Source organism: Podarcis gaigeae (genome assembly GCF_964106915.1).
Source record: "Podarcis gaigeae genome assembly, chromosome: 8".
In the NCBI taxonomy this organism is placed as follows: Eukaryota; Metazoa; Chordata; class Lepidosauria; order Squamata; family Lacertidae; genus Podarcis; species Podarcis gaigeae.
This window is the reverse complement of record NC_139684.1, coordinates 41,764,805-41,778,353: the sequence shown is the minus strand read 5'-3', so window position 1 is coordinate 41,778,353 and position 13,549 is coordinate 41,764,805. Positions and strand designations below refer to the sequence as shown.

The 13,549-nt window shown below is 42.5% G+C and overlaps 1 protein-coding gene across 2 annotated transcripts in view; it reads left to right on the top strand.

The window, feature by feature from the left end:
• The window catches only part of BANP (BTG3 associated nuclear protein), a 153,482-nt gene that overhangs the window by 95,903 nt on the left and 44,030 nt on the right, over nt 1-13,549 (top strand). The gene's annotated exons all lie outside the window — the stretch shown is intronic.

Sequence of the window (13,549 nt, the reverse complement as noted above, 5' to 3'; positions counted from 1 at the left end):
GTTGCCCCAGCTACAAGACCCCAAAAGGATCAAGGCAAGACACCTTTTTTAAAAAAATGTTGTTTAAACATTTAAACAACACTTGGCTCACTATGATCCAAAGACCTGCAAGTTGGCTCTGCTGGCTTTGGTTACAGCTTCTTCTTTTGAAATGAACAAGGGGTTCACCAGAGCTCCGCCATGCTCACTGGATCCTATACCATTCATGGTACACATGGACAGTTTCATGGGACTGTACAGCTCATATCCTGCAGGTGCCTTCTTTGGGTGGGGTTTCCGAGTGTCAGAGTCCATGGACTAGTCTCTGGTGGAGCAGATTGAGCTTTCTGGAAAAGGATAATTCCTCTGTCATATTTTTGGTGTTCTCCTAAGAGGATGGGTTGTGCCATTAAAATTCCTCTCACACAGCCGGGAGTATTTACAGTGCTTTAAAGGATCTGTTCTTTACTTGGAGTATATTATGTTCTTTATTCACCCAAATCTTGTTTTAATATTGCTGTAAACGTAATAAGGAGAGATATGATAAGACAGGGTAATCTTATAAAATGAAGGGGAAATAATTTTCTTTGCTTTCAAAGGTGATGTCTGGGCCTAGACTTCATCTCATTACAATTTTTTTTTTTGTAATAAAAACTGTCCTCTGTGTGGAATAGCAATGATTACAAAGCTATCTTTCTAGGGAAATCTATCCCTAATCTATGGAAATAATTCTCTCTCTCTCCCTCCTTTTAAAAAAACATTCTTCATTTGTGATTCTCTGATTATCTGATGAGAACTCTCCCTTAACACTTTTGTACTTGGCCACATGCTACCTCATTTTACCCGTATAAAAATCTGAATCCCTGACCTTTCGCTTCTACTCCCCCTGATTCCAGCAACCTTTGTTGTCGTTTCTATATCTTTCCATGCTGTGCCTGCTAGAGCCTATAGACATGCTTCCTTTTATATTCACATAAATGTGTACACTGTATTGCAATGCCCCAGTTTGGCTGGCTCTGAGCTGCTAGTAGCCTTTCAAAATGCAGAACCCCAGGGGTGGAGGGCTCCACCCCCCCCCCATTAATTAGTGCTCTCCTAAAGAACCTGATGCATTGGTTTTTTCAGGCCTGGGATATGCAGTGGGTCTGATCCAAAGGTTGCTCCTTTCCAGCATCCATTGCTGAACAGACCACCCAGTTCCTTCCTTACAAGCAGAACTTTCAATGAAAGGCAAGTCCCGCCTTTCATTGCTTTTACCAGGCTCAATTTGCTTTTCACTGAATGAGAGTGTGGCTCTGTGAGCATGAAAGGTAGAGGATGCAGCAAGGGCAGCAGACGGTTGTGCAGAGTTGGCACATGGTTGGCTTCCAGATTGGGATCTATAGGCCAGTTCATAATCAGGTAGTCTGAGGACATCAGCTGGCCTGGCTGAGCCTCTCCAGTTGGCTGTTGGGTCCTCTGCCATCTCCATTGCCCTGCACTTCTCTTTTAACCCTGATGGCACTGCTGTCCAACTACCATGTCCCTTGTTTTCCTTACGTGAGTGTGGAGTGTGCGCAGGACAGGCTGTAAAACACAATCTGAAGAGTGCTACCCTAAAAGGAGGAAACAAATATATTTCTGCTTCTACCCAGCTTGAATCTGTGTGATAATGAGTGTGCTACCCTATGTAACAAATACACCAAAATGTGCACTTGTCTTGCTTGTTTGCACAGCATCACATGTCTTGAGAGTGGAAGAAGAAAGGGGTGTGGGGCTGGTTATAGGGCTTTGGGGTCCTTGTGAGATTTGGCTGATAGGAGATAGAAAACTTGAAGAACTGTATACTGATGAATTTTAATTCACCTACTTAATTGTTGAACTAGAAGATCCTAAAACTTATCGTACTTTGGTTTATGAGAAGCTCAAGTGGTGTCCTAGCATCTGCATTCTTCACAGCATAATTGCTTTTTGGAGGAAAGTGGGGGTGAAGTGCAGGAGGTTACATGAGGCACAGGAAATATTTTCTTGTTAATTAAAACATTCTACAAATGAATAACACACTTGTCTTGGGAGGAAAGGACTGGCTAGTGGGTGCCAATTTTTCAGCTCTGCCAAAGCAGGCATGTGAGGATCAAATTAATTGACTTTCTGTTGTTCATTTGCTTAATTCTTTCTATTACTGCTGGTGTGTGTGTATGCTTTAATTCAGTCAAAAGAGGGCAACATTCTTTCCCTTTTCATTGTCTTTTTGTCTCATCACCGCATTGTGTATTCAATAATTAATTTTTTCATAAATCAATATAGCATTTGTGTCTTCCCCGCCTCCCAGTGCTTCTGAAACATAGCAAACTATTTGTGTTTAGAACAGCCACCACAAAGCAGAACAAAGGGCTAGCTTATACCAAAAAGCTTTCCCCCAATCCCTTTTTTCCAAGTTGGTGTGATGTTTTAGTTCAGTGTTTTGACAAACTCTGGCTTGAGCTGCAGTGGGAGAGTGTGCCAGTCATGAAGAACCCAGACAAAAGCTGGTTTGTTTTCAGTACAGCTCATCTCTCCTGTCTTTTTTTTTTTTTTAACCCTTCTAAGAGTTTGTGGGCTTTATTTAGTTGGTACAACCATATGGTTTGCCAAAAGTAGTGTATTCCTTGTTTAGCTGTTTAGTGGAAACCTTCAGTTGTTCGTTTGAGCCAAAAGCTTTGGTCTTTGGCAGTGGGGCATTGCTGCAAGGATGTAAGTGACATTATTGCTGTGACTGTGAAACTCCGAATAAAGACCATGCCAGCTGCTCCTTTATTTCAAACTAGCAAAATATCTGTAATAATTATGGGGTGGTGTGTGTATAAGTGTGGTAGGTAGGGTTGCCGGAGAATTTGGATGGGAAGAAAATGGAAATTGATGCAGTTTGCATGTTCAACTGTGATCAGGATAGAAATCAGTCAAACAAAAATGAGTGGTATTCATTCATGTAGTATTAGCCTCTTGGGCTTGCTGATCAGAAGGTCGGCTGTTCGAATCCCCGTGATGGGGTGAGCTCCCGTTGCTCTGTCCCAGCTCCTGCCAACCTAGCAGTTTAAAAGCATGCCAGTGCAAGTTGATAAATAGGTACTGCTGCGTCAGGAAGGTAAATGGCGTTTCCATGCGCTCTGGCACTTGTCATGGTCCTCCATGCACCAGTAGCAGTTTAGTCATGATGGCCACATGACCTGGAAAACTGTCTGTGGACAAACGCCTGCTCCCTTGACCTGAAAGTGAGATGAGTGCCGCAACCCCAGAGTCACCTTTGACTGGACTTAACCATCCAGGGGTCCTTTTCTTTTAGTAGTAATAAATGACTTTGTAAACATTGTGTTCACATTTCCTTTACATTGAAATAATGTAAGTTATGTAAGTTACATAACTTACTTTAAATAGTGGACAGCAAGATGGATAATGTGGTGTTTTGTGGAAACTGAACTGCAGTGGAGCAGAAATCACTGCCTTCTTACATCCGTAGTGGCAAGGTTTACATACAGCAGGGAACTGGGAAGCACCTCTGAGCTCTCTTGGTTGTACTCAAATGTTATACAGGTGGAAGGCCACTCAAACAATACCTCCCCCCCAATGCAGTTTGCATTACCTGTACTGCCTCTGTTGGGAGTTGTTAGTAATGAAGTGGGCAGGTTTGTGCTTGCTGAAAGTCTGAGCTTGGTGAGGCACTGCCTCTCTTGTCCCAAAGGTCCAGCCTCCATAAATAGGTTTTCAAAGCCCATTGATAAATGTGAAAAGAGGAAAGCCATTCAAGCCATGCACAACAACTAGTGGTAGTGAATTCTGCAAATTCATTATGCATTGTGTAAGGAAGGGACTTCAATGCAAGTTAGAGGTGGAGAAGATTAGGAGTTAGTATAAGGTATAAGCAGTACAACATACTTTTATGTAATTAAATTACAATTATGTAATTGTAATTAAGGCTATGCAGTGCCTTATAGTGAACATAATAACTGCTACCTCCCTCATGAAGAAATGTATGTAGTTCACATTATACGGGGAAAGTGGTTTTGTGAAGGCATTTACCATGGTAAAAGAGCCTTTAGGAGCCCCCACATAAGTGCCACAAGATGAGGCAGTTTGAATTTGAGGGTGAGACTCACAGTGAGGAGTACGTAGTCCAGAAGAAACGTTAAAATGGGAGTTCTTCTAGACTTTGTTGACACTGCTTGTGTTTCTATCGAAGAGCAATTTGAGCAGCTTGAATTTCACAGGAATACATGGGGATTCTTGTACAACCTTGAAAAGCTACCACAAGAGATGCTTACCTCTACTGCATGGATCCACATAGAGCTTTCACTGAATACAAGCACTCCAACAATGGTGATGCAGCTCTTTGTGTTGTAATCTTTGTCACATTCTGTCTCCTGGAAAAGGCTCACCGTGAGGTACATCCATGATATCAAAATAACTGATGTCCTCCCACATGTTTGGGTAGCACTATTAATTCCCTCCCCATTTCCAGTTATAGTTGCCAGTGGCAAGCATAGGTTTCTAAAGTTAAAGCTCATCAAAGCATGCTTGCAATCTTCCATGGTGGATGAGAAGTTCCCATCACTTGATAGCCTATCCATCGATAGCAGCAGTGCTCTAAACACTAAGCAACACAGAACTATCACAAGTTTCGCTTCAAATATTTTTTGTTTCGTATGTAGCAGTGGCTATCTTTTGGTAAGCATTCTTTATTTTAAAATAACAATTCATTTTATCTTTATAAATAATAAAGAAGTTATAAATAAAAAGGTATCCAGCTGACCTCTTACAGCTTATGCCTTTATTTTATTATTATCTATAAAGTGCTTATAGTGCTTATAATATTTGAAGTGCTCAGTAACATTGCCTCAAAGTAAAGCTGTGTTCCACTGATTTTTATCTAGCAAAAATGACATCTAGGTGGAAATTGTAAAAGAAACATACTTTAAAGCTAATTGAATCTCAGGGTTTTAGCCCCATGTTGGGCAAATATTTCTGCATTGCAGGGGGTTTGACTAGATGACCCTTGTGATCTCTTTCAACTCTATAATTCTGTGAAGGAAGATCCTTTTTGTAGCCAGTACCTAAACAACCTATAGAACCTTGGGGGAAAAAAGTTACAGATATTTGCTTTCTCCCACCCTAGTTCACTGTAGACAATACATGCCATGGAACTCAACTTTGTGTCCCCCACTCAGTTTGGCACACCAGGTGACTGCCCAGTTCACCCATCCCTGAGGCTTACCCTTTATTCCACGCTCAAAAGCTGCATCACACCCCAGTTTCCAAGGTCAAAGTTATGTAGATAAAGGAAGTCTTCTGCTAAATGAAAATATTTTGTTTCAATGAACATGAAGTTTTACAGCCTAATAAAAAGAGCTCTAGGGCAAATATGGGTGGAGAGTCAAATTGGGGAGTTGGCATTTCTCTTTATTTCATTTAAAAGGTTCTGGCTGTGAAATTACTTTAGCTAACTATGAGCCATTGTTTCTATATGTTATTAAACAGCCATCTCTAGTCCAAAGTTGTATAACTTTTTGAGCTTTAGGAGCAAGTTGACATTTAGGAAATATGGACATGCCACTTTTGGAAAGCCAAATGAAGGACCAGTTTTGTCAACCTCTCCAGCTGTCTGCACAGATGACCTGAGGCTGCAAAGAGTACCAGGAAGGATGTGCTTAATAAATCTGCTTTTCTCTCTCATCCCCTTCCTCACTTTACTTGAGCCTTATGTCTGTGAATCACATGCACTTCTGGGGCTGATCTTCTTATTGTTTCCCCTTTAAAACAAATCCTGATATTACCCCCAATCCCTTTGACTGGCTAATAGGATTAGGCAAAACTGTGCCTTGGAAACTGCATGTAGTTCCCAGGCCGTTGAGTTACACCCCCAAACTGCGTGGAGGTAAGGAAAGTTAATGTAGGAGCGCCAAGTGCAAATGTGTGGTGGAGAGTACTGAAGAGTTCCTTTCCTTTCTCATTGCCACATAAGGGGAAAAGTGGTGGTGGCTACAACAGGACAAGGTCTTGCCCCAGAGCAGAAAACCCTTGTTACTACTTCCATGTGGTTATTTAGGCATAGCTAATTACAGTTGACAGGCCTGGGATAGAAAAGCTGATGGAGCATCAGATTTTTTCATTTCCCATCTGTTCTTTTGGTAGTTCTGTGTGAAATGTAATCTGGGTTTGATTGCATTAATTTTGTCTTTTTCCATCCTCAACATACTCTGTGGGTGTTCCTATAAAGTGTTGGTTAGCCTTGTGCCATATGTTCATGCTTGACATTTGCTTGGAGACAGGGAACTCTCTGAGCCCTTCTGCTTTATGAGAGAATGAATGTAAGATGGCACAGGGCTCCCAACATAATTAGCTACTAGCTCATAAAGGAACTTGTTGTTTCATGATTTTCTACCATGAGCACAGGTTTTTGGGGTAAAATAAGCTTGAGATCCCTTCAGAAAGAGAGAGGTTACTAATTAGTTTGCAGGCCCCACTACACTGGTATGCTTCAGGCACTCCTGTTTCTGGGGCCTGTGTTATTTTGCATGCCAGTGAATCTGGTCTTAATATGTTAGTTCCTGATATATATAGTTGTATCCAGTGTATCCAGTGCTGTTGTTCTTCTTGCACCACAAACCTGGTTATTCTTCCTTGCACCACCCTTCACCTCCTCAAAATCTTATTCTCAAGAGCAGATTGTGGAGTGGGGGAGAGAAAGGGGAAGTCTCATTGCGTGAGTGGAACTCCATGCACACAATGTTGGATACAACCTGTAATATCTACAGCATCTTTTTACTTTCACATTGGAGTAAACTTCTCATTGCTTTTGTCCAGAGCAGGGCAGTCCAAACTTTCATACCAAGTAGGTCGTAAGAATACTTCAACATGGAACTCTCAGGCCACACACTGTCTTGTTGTGTGGGAGCAGGAAGCGAGCCCAAAATTTGACACACACCCCATCCCTCATGCTGCCTTCCCAAAGCTGACTAAGCAAGGCACCAAGTTTGAGAAGAAGACACAAGGGTCTAGCAGGGTCCTAGAGCCCTCCCATCTCCTTCCCAAAGTTGGGAAAGCACTAATTAGGCCTTTGGAAGGAGGATGGAGGACTCTGTCAGAGCCCTCACACCTCTTTCCCATAGCCTGGCACTTTGCTTACCTGGCTTTAGGAAAGCAGTACAATGGCTGGGGCAGGGGGAGGCCCTGAGGGCCATGTGTTGGACTGCTCTGGTCCAAAGGATGTTCATAGAATCATAGAATCATAGAGTTGGAAGAGACCACAAGGGCCATCGAGTCCAACCCCCTGCCAAGCAGGAAACACCATCAGAGCACTCCTGACATATGGTTGTCAAGCCTCTGCTTAAAGACCTCCAAAGAAGGAGACTCCACCACACTCCTTGGCAGCAAATTCCACTGTCGAACAGCTCTTACTGTCAGGAAGTTCTTCCTAATGTTTAGGTGGAATCTTCTTTCTTGTAGTTTGGATCCATTGCTCCGTGTCCGCTTCTCTGGAGCAGCAGAAAACAACCTTTCTCCCTCCTCTATGTAGACATCCTTTTATATAATTGAACATGGCTATCATATCACCCCTTAACCTCCTCTTCTCCAGGCTAAACATGCCCAGCTCGCTTAGCCGTTCCTCATAGGGCATCGTTTCCAGGCCTTTGACCATTTTGGTTGCCCTCCTCTGGACACGTTCCAGTTTGTCAGTGTCCTTCTTGAACTGTGGTGCCCAGAACTGGACACAGTACTCCAGGTGAGGTCTGACCAGAGCAGAATACAGTGGCACTATTACTTCCCTTGATCTAGATGCTATACTCCTATTGATGCAGCCCAGAATTGCATTGGCTTTTTTAGCTGTCGCGTCACACTGTTGGCTCATGTCAAGTTTGTGGTCAACCAAGACTCCTAGATCCTTTTCACATGTACTGCTCTCAAGCCAGGTGTCACCCATCTTGTATTTGTGCCTCTCATTTTTTTTGCCCAAGTGCAATACTTTACATTTCTCCCTGTTAAAATTCATCTTGTTTGTTTTGGCCCAGTTCTCTAATCTGTCAAGGTCGTTTTGAAGAGTGATCCTGTCCTCTGGGGTGTTAGCCACCTCTCCCAGTTTGGTGTCATCTGCAAATTTGATCAGGATGCCCTTGAGTCCATCATCCAAGTCGTTGATAAAGATGTTGAATAAGACCAGGCCCAAGACAGAACCCTGTGGCACCCTGTCCCATTAAACTTTAATTAGTTTAATGTAAATGCCCAGTGCGCTTCCATCGTCACAAGTCCCACTACAGCAGAGTATTTCGCACAGCAGTTGAAGAGCAGGAGAGGCAGTATCTTTTCAAAGAGGAGTCTTGGAGCATGCGGTTTGTAACTCAAAGATAAGGTTTATTTACAAAACAAAAACAACCCTGGCGAAGAACCACACATCTCAGCAAACACGCCCAAAAAGGGGAGAAAAAAGGGGAAGAACAAACACACAGGAGACTATTTATACAAACTCATGTTCCTGGAAGCCTAATGACCTCCAGCTGCTCAGTGATTAGAGCGTTTCTGCTACCCTTTAACCCTTTGATAGCAACACACCCCACTAGTCACTCTTCTCCAGGATGAAGAGGAACCATTGATGAGCACCCTTTGGGTTTGGTCAGTCAGCCAGTTACAAATCCACTGAGTGGTAGCATAGTCAAGACCACATTTTACCAGCTTCTTTACAAGAATATCACGGGGCACCTTGTCAAATGCCTTGCTGAAATCAAGGTAGGCTACATCCACTGCATTCCCTTCATCTACCAGGCTTGTAATTCTGTCAAAAAACGAGATCAGGTTAGTCTGACATGACTTATTTTTCAGAAATCCATGCTGACTATTGGTGATCACAGCATTCCTTTCTGGGTGCTCACAGACTGTTTGCTTAATGATCTGCTCCAGAATCTTCCAGAATCTTGTTTGCTTGTTTATCGTAAAATATGTATTCCACATTTCCTCCAACTCTGGCCGGCCTGTCTCAGTGAATTTCATAAATGAGGACCAGTATCAAGAAGTGGATCTCTCAGAGCCACTTTCCCTTGGCCACTTCTACAGACCTCAATGTCTTATGCATTTTATGGACTGAAAGAGCTGAAAGTTTACAGCTTCCTGTGCAGCCTTGAAAAACAACAACCAAAGCCATCCAAGGCAAGAGCAATAAAAATATTTTAAGTCCACACCCGTTTCAGATGATGTAAATGAAGTAGTCCAGTTTCTACCAACTAGCATTTAACTTAAAAATAGCAGTGTTCAGGATTGCATGCTGTGCCAGTCATGTTTTTTTAAAAAAAGAGTCTTCATGTTATTAGCAAAAATTTCTAGAGCGGAGTAGAGGAGAGTAGTCTAGCAGCTTTAACTTGTATCTTTTGAATTTGGGTGGGTTACACCAGTAATTTTATTTACTGAGCGTTGTCCTTCCCCAACCTTAGTGTTCCAGCCAGTCTCCATCCAGTTATCTCTTTAGCAGATTTTATTCATTAAGTCACTTTAAGCTGCAGAGCTGATCGCAGCATACGAAGCTTTGCAAAACAGCATAAACAAAGACAACTCTGTGGTCACAACTATCTGATGTGTTCTCCCAGCAAGGCTGGGAGTTATTGGATTCACGTTCTCATCATTATTGTGGCTTTTAATTCCCATTGCTTGCAGGCTAGCTGGAGCAATCGACCTCCATATGGAAGACACCATAAACATCTCAACATTTAAATGTTGGTGGGAGTGTTTGTGAATCATTTCTTTTTTCAACCCACTTATAAAGGAAAACAGGACCCAAGCCTGATGTGAAAAATGTGCAAGATCAGATTCTCTTCTTTTCTCTTTTCCCTTCCCTTTTCCCTGTGGTTGCTGTTGTTTGAATCTGTTCAGTACTTTGTTTGGTCATGTTGAGGAGGCTAGGATGTTTAAATTTCTATTTAACACCTGCAAAATTATATACTGGACTCTTATCTTTTTTTAAGTGGAGTTACAAAGGAATATTTCACTAAGCGTGCTTCATAGACAGAATTGAAAGTTCATCCAAGATACAGTTGAAATGATTAGTTCCTTGGATATATATATTGCACAGGCAAACTGGCAAATGGTTGTTGGCCCAGTTTACAGCTTTAATGGTTGGGAAAGCATAATATGTTTTTTTGACACTGTAGTGGGAGTCTTCCCCTTGTCTGTGTTTCCTGGGGCCAATGCAACATGTCAGCCATATGTCGAAGATCACAGATCATACGAGATGGAATGAGCTTTAGGTGACACATCTTTTCTTTATTAAGCAAGTTGTGGTACAGGAAAACCCTGTCCCTGGCTTTGTGGTCAAGAAATGCAGCATTGGGGATGGTTTTCTCTCTGCTCATGGAGTTCTAATTTTCTCCATAGAGAAAATTATGTATCACTGACAGGCAAAACCCCCTTCCCACCCTCCAGTATCAAGATGAGAACCCCTATAATTCTGTTGGACCATGAAAGGGGGTGTCAGCAGGAACAGCTGAAAACATAAAGACATAGTAAAGGTCTTTCCTGTAAGACCTATTGCAGTCGTTAAGAGTCGTCAACAGGCTCATCACAGCTATCTGCCAATCACCCATTCCCACCACCCTTCTGAGTAATACCCCTCCCCACCTTCTCACTATATAGAAGGGTCTGGAAACTTCTGTTTCAGTGTATCTGAAGAAGTGTGCATGCACACGAAAGCTCATACCAAGAACTAACTTAGTTGGTCTTTAAGGTGCTACTGGAAGGAATTTTTTTTATAGTAAACATGAATCCTTCTTGTGCCTGACACATTTAAAATTTACATGCACAGTTTATTATATTTCATTTTCTGTTGCATCAAATATGGGACAACCATATTAGTGTGCAGTATCACCTATTTCGGGGACGTGGGTGGCGCTGTGGGTTAAACCACAGAGCCTAGGACTTGCCGATCAGAAGGACGGTGGTTCAAATCCCCGCGACGGGGTGAGCTCCCGTTGTTCGGTCCCTGCTCCTGCCAACCTAGCAGTTCGAAAGCACGTCAAAGTGCAAGTAGATAAATAGGTACCGCTCCGGCGGGAAGGTAAACGGCGTTTCTGTGTGCTGCTCTGGTTCGCCAGAAGCGGCTTAGTCATGCTGTCTGCTGTCTGCGGACAAACACCGACTCCCTCGGCCTATAGAGCGAGATGAGTGCGCAACCCCAGAGTCGGTCACGACTGGACCTAATGGTCAGGGGTCCTTTTATCACCTATTTCAGAACCCTCTTGGAGTTGTACAAGAGCAGTACCATTTGAAAAATAGCACAGGGGGACTTTTTTTAATGCCTGTGCTCCAGAGAGAATGAAGCAATGTACATGCATGGGATGCAGAGGCAGGTAGAAGGAAAAGTTTTTTTAAAAAACATAATAAAATGAAAAAATAACATCACCACTACTGTTGTCTGTCTTTCCACCTCTTCTGTGTTAAATATCCATTAAATGAATTTTAGATGTGGTTCAAAAAACTGAAATGACATGACCAGTTTCCAGAGGATTTAGGCTGCATTAGCTGGACATAAGGAACAGAGGGGGAAACTGGGGACTGAAGGATGGTGGAGTGGCAGGCAGGGCTGGGTTAGAGTGGATGGTTCAGACATGGATAAAAAGTTGGTCTTGAGGGTGGGACATAGGAGGGAGTTGGACTGCATAACCTGTTAAATCTCTTACAGCTTTGCAGTTCTAGAGGAAGCTGCCTTGTACCTGCTTAAGGCTCTGGTGCGAATCGCCACTTAAAATGTTCTACACTGTTTGCAGCCAGATAAATTTGGGGAAGGGGAAAACCGTTTCAAAAGATGAGAGCATCTTTTACGTTTTTGCTGCTTGATCCTTTTTAATTGTCTCTGCCATGGGCTGAACCTGGAATCTTCAGCATAAAAAACTGGTATTCTGTCCACTGTGTCGTGGTCCTTTCCTCATTCTACCAGGTTTTCCATGACTAGCTTGTGAGATGATTCTTTAAAAAATGATAGCTGATTCACATTTGCAAACTTGGAGTTCTTACTATTTCTTTGTACAAAAACTAGTGCTAAGGTTTAGTTAGTTTCCAAATATGCATTAGAAGGTTTGTTTTGTTTTTGTCTTTTTAGTGCATAACTCACCCTCTTGTATTGTCTAGATTTTTGCATTGAGAAAATAAAACTGTTTTGGCTTGCATTTGGCTTCTGCAACTTGGACGAGTTTCCGTGAGGGATTCTATTGGCAAACTTCGGAGGGAAGTGTGGGTCTTTTCTTGAGGTTATCTGTCACAATGTACAAAAGGTTAAAAGAGAATACAAAAATAGTATGTCTACAGGGCCAGAATAATTTCTGAGAGTAGACAGTTGGCTTCAGCAAGTCCTGAAAGGGATAATGTTTCAGCCTGTGAATGCAACATGTTGATTAGAAATGCTGTAACTCAGTGATGGGGAACATGTGGCCCTCTAGATGCTGTTGGACTCCAGTTCCCATCAGCCCCAGACAGTGTTGCCAATGGTCAGGGCTTTTGGGAGTTACAGTTCAGCTAAAATACCTGGAGTGCCACAGACTCCCTTTTGCTGCCGTAAATCAAAGACTTGTGTATGCTTCATTGTTCACATGATACTTCTTTGACATGTACTTGGGCATCTGAATCTGAGTACAGCAAGAAGCAGCCTCCAAACGATACTCCACATGTGCGAACCAGTTACAAATCTGCTATCACTGAAACTGTAGCTCCATCACCAGCAGTAGGAGTTGACCTGGTGTGTGAGATTCTGTGTATTTTTGTGTGTGTAACTATATATCTATAGCTATATCTATAGCTACATCTATCTCTCCATACTTTGTTCAAACAATTTGATGTAGGACCTCCGACCCTTGCTTCACTAGGCTTCACCCATCATTTTGCTAGGGGGAGCAACTGAGCATGTGGGGGCTGCCCTTCCATTATATTTATTTCATCTCAAAAAATCCCTAAAAGCTTGTATGAGCCAATGAAGAGCAAGGTGAAACTAAGGAGGTGTGGGGCCTGATCAATGCATGAGTGGTTGACCACTGGGAGCTCCATGTAAACCACTTTCAATAGAAGCGCAGGATATAAGTGTATCAAGTACACAAAAATATAATATAACCAAACCACATATAATATAATATAATTAGCACAGCATTTGAACCACAGTATCCAAAGCCAACCGGTGATTATTCCAGTAATAATACACCACCAGCAGCAGCACCAGCACCCCAACCAATGAAACACCACCTTCAGTGGCAGCCTTTTTTTAATGGAACCTACTCATGTGCACAGAAGTTCCATGTGTGCATCAGAGTGTTCACAGGGCTGTGGATCAGGGCAGCTGTGTGAACCTTTACCATATTGTTGTTACTGTTGTTGACTTTACGTAGCCAATGGTGTGACAGTAGCAAAAAGTCCCATTTCCTGTTTTCCCCCTCCCCCAATGCTGTGGTGTGATGATCATCTGTTCTTGAAATGAGTGAAGGTTGTATGTTGTCACCATTGGGACCAGCTGGGAGTAGCAAAAAGAAACTGGTCCATTCTGTTGTCAATAGCTGCCTTGTTTTCACATCTACATTAGAACATTTGACCTGACTAA